At 43.0% G+C, this 13,395-nt stretch overlaps 1 long non-coding RNA gene across 1 annotated transcript in view; it reads right to left on the minus strand.

Moving 5' to 3' along the window:
• Positions 1-6,458: 6,458 nt before the first annotated feature.
• The window catches only part of LOC121145866, an 82,543-nt gene continuing 75,606 nt past the window's right edge, over positions 6,459-13,395 (minus strand). The window contains exon 3 of the long non-coding RNA XR_005882093.1: positions 6,459-7,144. This is a non-coding gene — a long non-coding RNA (uncharacterized LOC121145866). The remainder of the gene's footprint in view (positions 7,145-13,395) is intronic.

The raw sequence follows: 13,395 nt of genomic DNA on the forward strand, positions 1-13,395 counted from the left end.
ACTGATCCAAAGCCAGGAGCCAAAAGCTTCTTTTGGGCCTCCCGCATGGGTGCATTATCCCAAGGAATTGGGCCATTCTCCTCTGCTTTCCCAGGTCACAAGAAGGGAGCTGGTTCGTAAGTGGAGCAGCTGGGACATGAACTGGCACCCATAGGGAATGCTGGTATTTGGAGGTTGAGGATTAGCCTATTGAGCTATTGTGCCAAGCCCAAATTATTTCTCCTTAATCTCTATGAGAACCCTTGACTCTGTCTTGTTCTGTAGTCTTAGATCAAGTTGGAACTTTTGTGTGTTGCTATTTTTCCTATAGATATGGTATGAATAACAATATCTGATGATTCTTCATAGAGATGCTCATTTGCCTATTTCAGATCTTTCTGGAAGACTTTTTAATTGTAAGACAAATAGATCACTGGGCTTGATGGGATAAGCTGCCATTTGTGCTGCCACAATATCCAAAATCAAAATGCCAGCTGCTCTGCTACTGATCCTGTGACCTGCTGAGGCACCCAGGGAGGTGGCACAAGGCAGGCCAACTGATCCTGTGACCTGCTGAGGCGCCCGGGGAGGTGGCACAAGGCAGGCCAAGTCCTCGGGCCCTTCACCCACATGAGGTCTCACATGAAGCTCGGGGCTCCTGGCTTTGGTATGGCCAAGACCTTATCATGGCAGCCACTTAGGAATTAAACCAGCAGATGGAAGATTTGCTCCTTTCTGTTTCCCTCTTCCCTTTATCTACCTTTCAAATAAATTAATTAAAAATAAATAAATAAATAAATAACACATGGAAAGAAAAAAACAACATGTGAAGGAACCTCAGAGGCCACATGAGTTCAGTGTGTATCGGGAACAAATGTACCTCAATCGTAGGTCTTAAAAGGTTGCTGTTCCATGAAATGCCACGCTCACATGCAAGCTTGAAAAATATTTAGAGAAATAAGGACTGTCAGAATGCTAGGAGAAGCATGGGCCTGGTGCTGTGGTGCAGTGGGCCAAGGTGCTATGGGCATCTCATACGAGTGCTGATTCAAATACTAGCTACTCCACTTACGATCCAGCTCCTTTCTAAAGCACTTGGGAAATCAGGGGATAATGACCCATGTATTTATGCCCCCAGAGCTACATGAGAGACCTTAAGGGTGTTCTAGGCTCCTGGTTTTGGGCTGGCTGAGCCCCAGCTGTTCCAGCCAAGTTTTGGGGGTGGGGATAATCCAGCAGATTAAGGATTTCTTTCTGGGCCTCCTGTTCCCTTTCAAATAATAAATCAATAAAAAAAAATAGACTATAAAAAGTACCAAGCCAACTTGTAAAATAACCACACAAAACTGAAAAGATTTAAATTAGATACACAAAGGGGTTGGAAGAAATGAAGGAGACTCTTAAGCAGGAAGCCCTCAAGAAGCCTGTCGTCATGCATATCAGGTGATGAGAAATACGGAAAGAAGGAGGGATGAGTCAGGTGCTCTCTGGCACATCTGCTGGATCCTAGTGAGAGAGGCAGGAGAAAAGCCTGCGTCCAAAGGGATAGCATCAGAGAACCTTCCAGAACTGTGGAATAGCAGCTTACATGAAGTGTGGGATTTCACACAAATCTCAGGTAGTGTAAACAGAAAGTTCTATTCCTCAAAACATTATGAACTAACAGAAAAACTAAAGTCAAAGGAAACAAATTAGAAGGAGAGAGTAAATCAGAAAGCTATGAAGGGAGAGTCAAATGGTTAAGCGTACAGACCCTGGAGTTAGTCTGCCCGACTTCTAGGCTTTCTGGTTGACGGCCTCAGTTTCCATGCCTATAAAATGAATAATCGTGATAGTAACAACTTCGCAGTGTAGACATCAAGATGAACTGACATAACTGTAGCCCCAAAAAGTCCCTGACATGGAGAAACACCGCACATTCTATGTTCTATGCCCTGGTGATTGCTGTCTCCTCTTACTGAGGGCTTTTCATAAGCAACAGTGAAGCCACAGGGAAGTAGAATATTCCCTACAAGTTTATCAAAGAAAACAACATCAGATCCAGTAAAATTATCTTTCAAAGTCAAAATTATCATTCAAGAAGAAAAGAACTGTGCACCCAGTAAAATTATCTTTCTTGATTAGGCTGAATAAATATAATTTTGATGCCAAAAGTAGTTGAATATAAAAGAAATAGAGCAAATAAAAAGTGATTTTATACTTCCCCAATTTTTCTTTATAAATGTTCAAAATTGTCCATTAACTTTAAAAGTTAAAATGGAAATGATAACAATGTCAATATTTTACTTATTATTAAATGATACTTTAATCTTACTTATTTTTATGATAACACTATTCACATGGTAAGTGGGCTGTGTCCCTCCCAGTTATCAACGCGAAGCACTGGGGATATGACATGGCTGTGAGGCAGATTTGCAAAATTTAAGAGTAAACAGAAATACTAATATTGTAAAATGCTCCTAATTCACCGTAAGTGACTTTTCTGAATGTGATGCTTGGTGGTGTGAAATCAGGAAATAGAGCAAGAGGAGAAGCAGGAGAAAAGCTTCCCAGCACGGGGAGGAGTGACCAGGCCCTCTTCCCTTCACAGCGTCTGGGCCTCCCAAAGTCAAGTTCTCACAACCCACGGTCCTCCAAAGACAGGGAATCTGGGCGTGACGGAGACCTGGAGGTGCCTGTCTCTGGGCTTGAACTGTGGGCCCTGAGTTCGGGTATCATGTGTCCGGGACTGTGCTGGCCAGCCCCAAGCCCTGCAGGCTCAGTGGAAGAGGTTCCCACATGTCCACTGAACTTGGTTTGTTTTTAAATATAAAAAGAATTGATTTTATCTAACTCAAATATAATTCCAAGAATATAATCATCCTTCCCTCCTCTTCCCTTCCTTCCCTTTTTCTTCCTTTTTACATTTTTTTAAAGCAACACATTTTTCATTTACATGATAGTCAAAGGCTTAATGCTCCACTAAATAAAGGTTTAAAGCTCAACAAGTAAAAAGATCCTTGTTCAGCAGGAATCTTTAATAAGTGTGTGTGGTTGTGGTATGTGGGGCTCTCTAAAATACCTCTTGCTTAGGTCTATGGAACATATTGCATATGTCACTCATAATCATTTTCTCCAGGAAAAACTGCTAACATTTTGGAATATTTCCATCTGGTTCTTTTTCTTTTTTTCTTTTTTAAGGCTTAATTGCTTGTAATGCAACTTACAGACACACACACACACACACACACACACACACACACACACACACACAGAGAGAGAGAGAGAGAGAAAGAGAGAGAGGAGATGCAGACAGTTCCTCCTTTCATTGGTTTACTTTTCAAATAGTCACAACTGTGAGAGCTGGACCATGCTGAAATCAGGCGCCAGGTAGTCCATTCAGGTCTCCAGTATGAGTGGCAGGGTATTGGCTAGCATAAGGCCAAAGCACTTGAGACATTTTCCACTGCCTTCCCAGGTGCAATAGCAGAGTTGGATCAGAAGTAGAGCAGCTGGGACTTGAACTAACGTTCATATTAAACGTTAGCATTGTAGGTGGCAGCTGAACTCACTGTACAACATCAGCCTCCCTGTGTAAAAGTATTTTTAAACCGTTTTATCTATTCAAAAGCAGTCAAAGACAGACATCTCCCAGCCTCTGATTCATTCTCCAGATGCTCACAGTAGCAGGGCTTGGTCAGGATGAATCTGGGTTGCCTGTGTGTAAGGCAGTGACCCAAATACATTACTTGTCATTTGCTCCTTACCAGGGTTTCCCTTAACAGAAAGCTAGAATTGAGAGCAGAGTCAAAACTCACCCTGGGTGCTCCCCAGTGGGATGTAGACCCCCTAACCACCATTCCAAATGCTCACTTCCATCGGGTTCTTTTCCATGTCATCTTTGCACATGAGAGATTAATACTTTATATATATTTTTGTAACCTGTTTTATAAAGTTGTCAGTGGAAAGAATTCTCAAGTGACTTCCTACACAAGTAGTTCCATTAGATGTCCATCTGGTCTTAAAAAACAGCATTCTTTAAACACCATGGTGGCACCTGTTGTGTCTAGTCAAGCAAGTTCACATCATCAACCTCAGAGGATTACAGCCTTATGACAGTGAGTGTGGCAGACACTTGATGCTGGTTAGTATTCAAAACAATCAAGTAAATAAAACTCCCAAGTATCTCCAAGGCACAGTGTTAGAAGCAGTAGAAGAAACTCGAAGGCATCTAGCACAGAGATCCCATCCTTGTGAGGGTTTGTTACAGATAGCCAGCTGACGGACAGCTAACTTGCAGCCAAGAAGAACAGGCCACTGGAACAGCTTAACCTGTCCGGTTAGGTGATTTGCTCATCTTTAGTTCAAAGTTGGATCTTTGGGAGAGAACACTGCCATAGGTAGTGCTCAGGAGAATGTCCTGGTTTGTCCAATTCCCTCTTGCTTATAAAAGGAGCTATCACTGACTAGCGATATCATGCTCTAGGATAAGTGCCCTGAAAATACCTTTGAAATTTCCTTTGAGTACTCATTTAACATTTTTCATTTGCATAATTACTCCATGAGGAAGGTCCTATTTATGTCCACTTTGAAGAAAGGGAAAACCAAAGTAGAGAGAGGTTTAGCCACTGACTTTAGAGACATCTCTTTCCAGCATCTGCTGCCCATCGTCAAGCTGCCGTTGATACAGTTTTAGGAGTGGGGAAACCATGAGGTCATTCAATGGCAATTGTGTCAGTTAGGATTGGCAAAGTTGCAGCACAATGCGAAGAGCTATCAAATCCCAAAGAATTAAAACTACAAACGCCTATTTTTTTCTGCAAGTTAGGGATTTTCCTTGTTTCCATCTTTGGATTGGATGATGGAAAAACAACAATCTGGTATTCTGTCAGTTGCAGTGGTAAAAGGGAATAGCGGTAGAATATCTTAAAAATTAAATGTTTGTAATTACACAGACCACTTGGCCACACACAGGGCCAAGGAGTACCTTGTGTCTGGAAGACAGAGAGCCAGAAATAATGACCCTCAACATGACCTGGACACTATATGATCTGATCTTTCCATCCCTAACAAATTCTTCCTGCTCAGATCAGATTATGGAAGTTACCTAGATGGCAGCAGGTCTGTCTTCAAAGTGTTGGCAATAAGAATATGGGGGTGGGGGATAATTGGATCCATGGGAAGAGTTGTGGTCTGAGGATTACAGATAAAAAGTAGGGGCCAAGCACCATTTGGATGTGTTCCATGCACATTAAACTATTTAACGCTCACGCCAATCCTGGGAGGGAGGTCTGGTTATCCTCATTTTAGAGGTGAAGAAACTGACATACAAATATTGGGGAAACTGTCCAAGAAAACACAGCTAATATGCAGTGGGTGTGGGATGCAAACCTGGTAGTCTGTATCTCAAAGTCTCGTCCTTAGTCACCAAGTGTGTTCTCCAATCCACGATCCATGCTCTGAGTCAAACTCAGAGCCTGTAGAGAATTACAAACTAGCCAGTGCTTTTACCACCATAAACAGAAACAGTATGAACACAAGTGGATCCAGAGGCTAGCATGGCATCCACAATGAGAATGCCCTCACATTCCAACTTGTCCAAGTGACTATATTTCATTGACATTACTGGGTACATAAAAAAATCCCATTACCATAAACAAAGCTATCCCTCTACATTTATTTGTTTTATGACCTTACTCATAAAGCTGCAAACATTAGATTTCAAGATTTAAGTAACTGGAATCCAACTTCTTAATCTGTCTAACTCTGGCAGCAATGGAAATGCCATAAGCCACAGTTAGCTGTTATTCCTATTAAGACAGAAAACATGTGTATCTTATAGTGCCTGACTGTATCTGCCAAAGGGGCAGGCCCATGCAGTATGCCAACTTCAACTTAAAAAATGCTTTGAAGTTCTCCAAATACACAGCAAAAATAAGTGTTTTGCTGGCTCTGAACATTTGCCACCAAATAACCTGCAAGACAAGACCACTGCTTCTTAACGCCAGGCACAATTTTAAAAAGTCAGAATGACCGATGTCAACACTTTCTCACTGTATTAACTTTCGGATTCTGACAAGTTACTGCAAATATAGCATCTTACAGAAAGGAAAACTTACTCTCTTACAGTTGTAGAGATCAGGTGTCTGCAGGGCTGGGTTTCTTCTTTGAAGTCTTCTGCAGAGAATTTGTTTCCTAGCACTTTTCAGCTTCCCTTCTCTTCCCTCCAACCACCTGAGTTGGACTATCTTTCCAACTCTTTCTGCTCTTGCAGATCCTCTGGCCTCTGTCTCAGCCTGTTACCTGGCTAAACCAAATTCATCTCCCCCATCTTGCCATCCTTAAGGTAGTCACATTGCTAAAATTCCTTTTCCCCTGTAAGGCAATGTGTTCACAGCTTTCAGGGATAAGGGTGTGGAGAGGGGAAATTATTGAGTTTACTCCCCCAAGGTTTTTCAGAGTGATAAACTGCATGACAGGGTACTCTAAGGATCATTATACATGGAAGAGAAAAGCACTGAAAGAAAGGCAGATATCACTTGACAAGTTGAGGATGTCCTAGCATCACTGGTCTCCACTTTGAATAACTGCTATTATGATATGAAGAGTTAATTTTGTTCCTACCTTTCTTCCCTTTTGGGCTGTCATCTGCTAGCACGGAAGGTCCATGTCCTCTGAGTTGTAGCTCTGTAGTTGAGCATCTCAGTTTATTTGTTGTTCTACTAAGGTTGTTTGCTTGCTCTCTTGGTTCCAGAGTGCCATAGGCTGCTGGGCCGGGTTGCTCATGAAGAGTTCTTGTCCTTTTCTCCCTTTACAGCAAATACTGCACACATAACACTCCCTTGAGAGAAACAGAAGGCTTTGTTCCAGTCCTTTCAAGCTGTATGGAGGGGCAGATGCAAGCCCCTGGCTCCCCCTGGCCCATGTCTTCGAGGTGGGAGCCAGCAGCAGCATGGAGAGCAGGGCCCTGATTCCTCCATCAGCCACCTGCAGGCCCTTAGCCATCCTTCCATGTCCAGTCATTGGCTATCCAGACCCGTGTCCATTTTCTTGCCTCTAGCCCAACAGGACTGAGGCCAGCTCTGGGTGCACAGGAGCAGCCTTGGCAATGCAGTAAGGTATGGATAAAGCAACTTGAAAGTCCAAATTTCCTAGGGGGGGTGTGCTGCTCCTGGAGAGGCTCTCCCTAAAACAAGGACAGAATTCCCAATTAGACAAATTGAACTGCTTCTCATACCAAACATCTCTATGAAGAGTTCATGTGGTCCTTGGAAAGCAAGCACTGCGTGCAGGCCTAGGCCTACCTGAGGATCCTAAGACTTACATGCCCACAATTCAACAGGGGCTTTAGCAAGCATGCCCATGGGACTTTTAGACAAGCGCTTGGAATTACCTGAGAATATTCTGGGGCTGGAAGCATCCTAGCCAGCTGTAGGTGACAACCTGTACATGTATAAGCACAAGCCATCCAGTATGAAGGACTGAGGCTAGGTGAGAGCAGTGAGGCCGGAGACGAGCCTCAGGTGCAAAAGTTGAGAGTACCTTTTAACAATCAGGGAATAAACCCACCAAAACTTATGGAAATGCCTTTTACAAACATTGCAATTAATACAAAATGAAACAACGATGAACATCCAGTTTCAACAGCAACAATGGTGTCAATGAAGCTCACAGAGAAACTAGTAATACAGATCCTGTTTCTACCGAGAACTTTGATGTTTTGCTCATTGTCAAATGTTTGCATCGATTCTCATGTTTTCTGAACTATTGCACTTAGATAGTTCCCGGCTATAGGGTTTTTGGTAGTCCCGTGAAGACTGTGTCCATTGGTGAACATTCCATTCACCTGACTGCAGTGCCCACCCTGTAGTATGTGGAGACTTGAACTCATCTGAGCCTCACGCCTCCCCTCCCAGGCAAGCAGGGCAAGTGGCATTTGCATCTGACAGTGAGGAAACTAAGTTTGAAAACAAGCAGCAGGCACTGTTTAGGAGCACTTGATGCACGTCGGAGAAGAGATTAAAAATATGCCCTGTAGACTCTGCATCTGGGGCTGTTTCCATGACAACAGAGACTCTCCATCTCCATTGCACCAAATCACTGTCTAAGAGAGTTGTTTGGATCTGCATTTCTGAGTCCCAGCTACAGAGACTGATTCGGAAGGTGTGAGATGCAACACAAGAATCTTCAGGTATTCCAGAAATGAAATCAGCCTGTCAAAAAGACATCTGCACACCCGTGTTTACGGCAGTGCTAATTACAATAGCCAAGGTATGGAATCAACCCAGGTGTCCATCAGCCGATGAGCAGATCAAGAACGTGGTTTATTACACAATGGAATTTAGTCATCCACAGAAAAGGATGCAATTCTGTCATTTTTCAAAAATAGGGATGAACCAGGGGCACATTGTGTTAAGTGAAATACGTCACATAGAGAAAGACAGGTGCTGCATAGCCACACTTATATGCAGACTCTCCAAAAAAAATTAAAATAAGAAAAGATTGATCGCATCAAAGTGGAGAGCAGAGTAGTAAGTATAGGAAGCTGTGGAGAGTTGGGAGGTGTTGGGGGAGGCTGGTAAACAAAGTTACAGCTGGAAAGAAAGAGTAAACACTGGTTTGTCAGGGCACAGTGGGGCAACTCCAGATAATAATGATGCGCTGTGTATTTCAAGAGAGGTAGAAGAGGGGATTTTGACTGTTATCACTTCAAAGAAATTCATTTGAGATGAAGGATTTGCTGATTACCCTGAGTTTATAGTTATGCAATGTACATATGCACTCAGATATCTTCTTGTACTTCATAAATATGTACATTCATGCCAATTACATAAAAACTGAAGAAACAGCATCTTAGTTTCAACATCAGTGGGCTACCACTTGCTTTGTGGCAACTCTACAAGTCAGGCAGATCCGCCCAGACTAAGCCTGGGCAGGCACCATTGAAAGAGATTCAATTTTTTGTTTGTTTGTTTTCAACATTTTATCTTACAAAAAGATATCTGCACTTAATATGCATTAAAATATTACTTTACTTTCTAGCAAGAGTAACCCCTGTCACTCCAGTCATCTGGGGCTCCCTGTGACTCACTTAGGTCATCTGCAGCCCACTGGGTGCCTGGGAAGAGCCCCACAAAGACAAATGCCTCAAAGGGGTCCTCAAAGTCTCACTTACTCTGCTGAATAATTTTTGCCAGTGTCAGTTAGAACCGAGAAGTGGATTCTTTCCTGATAGGGCCAGTTTGTTTCTAAGGCCCCCTTAAGTGGCAGAAAGAGTTATAAGAAAAACAAATGTTTTGTCCCTTAGTGCTTGTGGAAATTGTACTCTAAGCTTAAGCGCATGACCAAGGCATAAGACAGAAGAGACCTGTGCTGTACACTGCTAGGTAGCTACAATGGGAGCAACTTTTGTCAGTGCGACCTGCAAAGGATGGAAAAGAAACAAATGAAAATATTTAAATTGGATTCTTAAGCCATTCATCTAATCAAAGGTCAAAAACAGCTGATGGCTGACAGTTTCTTTAGCAAGCATTGGCCATGTGGATTTTAGCAAAGCATTTCAAGTGGGCGCACAACTTGCAGCTACACCCCTCTGCAGCAATTGACTGCACGCTCACGTAGCTTGATTATGGCAAAGAACCGAACTCCACACCACAATGAAATGTACTGGCCTGTTTCATTCTCTGAGCTGTGGTCAGGGAAGTGGCAAAGTGAGCCAGTTATTTAATAATTGAAGGACAGACTTGGCTTCGATGAAGTTTTTGATATGAAGTGTTCAAATTGATCTCCTCCTGTGCCTCAGGGTAGATAGGTCAGGGTAGCTATAATAGTGGCAAACGGTTAGGGTAGCCCCATACCCATAATGAGAAAACAGCTTGTCTTCCCAAATTGCACCTGCAAGATGTATGTTGAGATGCTGGCCTCTAAGGAACTCCAAGTGTGGTGGGGAGTTTTCATATGCATTCTTTGCTTACTCTCTAGAACCTTCTGGATTATTATATAGCCCCGGATGTGTTTGCTGGTTATCTTCCATTGCTCATCCATGTCAACCAGAGCAGCGTTTCTCAAACATTCAGGCATCACAATCACCAGGAAATGTTCTTAAACTGTAAACTAGTGGAGGCCCCTTCCAAGTTTTTGATTTGAAGGTCTGAGAATTTTCATGTGTGGGGCCTGAAAATTTTCATTTCTAATAACTTCCTCGTTGATGCTGTTTCTAATAAAGACTTTGAAAACCACTAATCTAGAGTGATGCTTCTCAAATATTCAAATTACATGGGAAGCTTTTCTAACAATATAGGTGCCCAACTGGACTGCAAATAGGACTTGTTGTAGGGCTCTTCAAAGTTTGTAGAACAAATGGAATTAAAAGACGTTAATATTGCTGCCAAAAAAACTTGGAAATCCATGCAGTTTTTCAATCATACACATTTCCTGTGAACATTTTGAATAGCCATGGCATGCATGGATTTCAACATTTTTTTTTCTGCAGCTAAATCAACTTGTCTATGAATTCCATTTGCCATGAACTTGTTGAGGCTCTCTCCTATTCATTTCCCAGAAGTGCCCTATCAAAGAACCCCGCATGAATGACTTGGAACACTAGAGATCTGCTCTCACAGTTCTGGAGGTGAAGCCCCCATGTGAAGGCTTTGCTGGGAGGGATGGGTTCCCCCAGAGCTCTAAAGAGGAAGTGTTCTGGCCTCTTGTTGTCGCTGTAAGTCCTTGGCTTTCCCTGGGTCCCAGCGTGTCTTCCCATACTCTTCTCCCCAACATGTACCGGTGCCTTAGTGTTATCTCTTCCTGGTCTAGGAACACTAGGGGTTGGATTTAAAATTCACCATCATCCTATTTGACCTCTTCTTAATCGAGACATCTTAATTCCTTCAGCAGAGACCCTAGTTCCCAGTAAACTTACACTCTAGTCCTGGGTGGACATGCATTTTGCATGATTTCAGGGCACCGTCAAACCCTGCGGGCTGCCCTGGAGTGTAAGGTCCAGAGGGTCAGAGCTATATGCTGTCCAACTTTCTGGGAGAGTCTGGTGCAGACCATGGGAATGGATGAAATTGTGTGTTCTTTTCTTGGATTCTACAGTCATCACAACATAACAGGTAACACCCACGCCCAATTCATCTTAAAAGCTTGTTAAAACTGACTGTGGAGTCCAAGGACTTTAAAGTGTTTATCTGCAGGACTAAGTCAGCTGTAAATTAAAGACCTTTCCTTAAGCAACTTAAGATACTGAAGGTATTTCTTTGTAGGAAGGTCCATGTTCTCTTCCTCAGGGCACTTTATAGGGCCCGTACCTATAAAGACACAGATTACACACTTCTGAAAAGCTTTTAATGATAAGAGACAATGTTTTTGAACTTTCCTTTATAAACTAGAAATGATATTTTCACACGGAACAAAAATGCTAAATTACCAAATGGCCTCCCTAGAGGTTTTCAACTTTATACAAGTGTAAATGATTGTTTTCCATGAATGGAGATCACAGGGTCTCCCTTTAAAATGCCTGCAATGGGAGGCGAGGGGGCTGGAAACCCGCTGTCTGAACTGCCAAGTTGGGGAAGCTGTTACTGAAGGGCTGCGGGGTGGGAACAGCTAACCAGCAGGTCCCAAGGCCAAGCACAATGTGGTCGCTTTGCTGGAAGCGCTGGTGTGGAATGTGCATCAACTGAAATCAGCGAGCGAGGTTTGGTTTGGATGGGGTGGCATCTGAGGATCACAGTCAGAATCCAAATGGCTTCATGGTGACTCTGTTCTTCCAGTGTCGGTTGTGGGGTTGGCGAGGCTTCTTTGAAGCCGGCTCTGTGACCCGCTGGGGAGCACTGTATAAAGTGGGCTGTGTGCTGAACTCAGAACTGGGAGTCCAGGATTCTGGTCCTGGCTCCACCACAAACGACCACTGAGGCTCCTTGCAGTTCAAAATATATTGCTGTGGGGGATGCAGATGTAATTAATAACATCTGAATCCGCACATCTTACTGCTTTGTCTGCTCCACGCAGACATCTTTAACAAAAATAAAAAAGGAGATTTGGTCACTTAGAATTTCAGAGGTATTTTTCCATTAGTATTTTTTAATGCCTTTTACGGCAAAAAAGAAAGAAAGACTTAAAAAAAAACAAACAAGCAAAAAAAAAAAAACCCTCAGTTTTACTTAAGCAAGAAAATGACAATGTTTAAAAGTCATGAAGATATCTAAGTACTTTTTAAACATTTAGGATGGTTTTCTAAATCTTTGTAACATATGCTCATTGTTTATAATAATTCCCATGTTTCTTTTTTGTAAATCAGTGATGATAATAGCTTTTCTGTTTGTTTATTTGTATGCTGTAAGGTTCATCTATTGATTTGAAAGGCACAGACAGAGAAATATTCCATCTACTGGCTTACTCCCCAAATGGCTGTACTGGGCAGGGCTGGGTGAGGCCAAACCCAGGAGTCGGGCACTCCCCCTGTGTCTATAATGTGAGTGACAGGGAATCAGGGACTTGGGCCATCTTCTAATTAATTTCCAGGTGCATTAGCAGGGAGCCGGGTCAGAAACAAGGCAGCTGGAACTTGAACCAGAACCCATAAAAGTGCCAACATCACAGCTTAGCATGTTGTATGCAACAATGATGGTCCCAGGGTAATTACTTCTACAGCTTTTGAACATGATGTTGTCTTATTCTTTCTTTTAAAAATTCATTTGAAAGGCAGAGTAACAGAGAGAGAGAGAACATAGAGGGATCTTCCATGCACTGGTTCACTCCCCATATGGCCACGACAATTAGGCTGACACCTCCATTTTTCCAGTTTCTGAAGCTTGAGATCCTGATGTCACCTTGACCTTTTTTGCCACCCATCTACTGAATTTGGCAGTCACTCACCCTTGATCATGTCTTCCTAGTTTCTTTCGAAGGCGTTCTACTTATCCACTGTGCTGTGACTTTAGCACAGGCCTGGTCATCCAGGACTGCCTGAAACAGCCCTGTGCTTCTAAACCCTTCCCCCACCAACCCTCTGTCATTGCCACAATGATTTTCCTCAAACAGCTCTGTCACCGAGAGATTCCCTGCTTAGGGGTCTCTGGTAGCATTCAGTTGGGCTGCTTTGTTAGCCTTAAAGGGCGCCGACTGCCAATGGCTTCTCATCAAGGCAACACTACCACCTCTGCACCCCGCTCGCATTCCTCTCTGCTCCAAGGGAACTCTTCCATGCTGGATGCACCAGCACTTCTCCCCCCAGATCTATGCTATCATGTTCTACTCAACTAACCCTCCCACAAAACCATTGCCCATCACTGCTCGAAACATCCACAATCTCCATTTATTTCCTGCTTTGAGTTCATTTTTGCTTCCTCCAACCACATGCCAAGTTTCTTCTGTATGGGATCTTTGTCCTGTAATTTTCTGAGGATCCTATGATTCTTGCTGGCTCATGAAACA

The sequence above is a fragment of the Ochotona curzoniae genome, unplaced genomic scaffold (assembly GCF_017591425.1).
Source record: "Ochotona curzoniae isolate NIBS_2020 unplaced genomic scaffold, NIBS_Ocur_1.0 scaffold_3835, whole genome shotgun sequence".
Classification (NCBI taxonomy): domain Eukaryota; kingdom Metazoa; phylum Chordata; class Mammalia; order Lagomorpha; family Ochotonidae; genus Ochotona; species Ochotona curzoniae.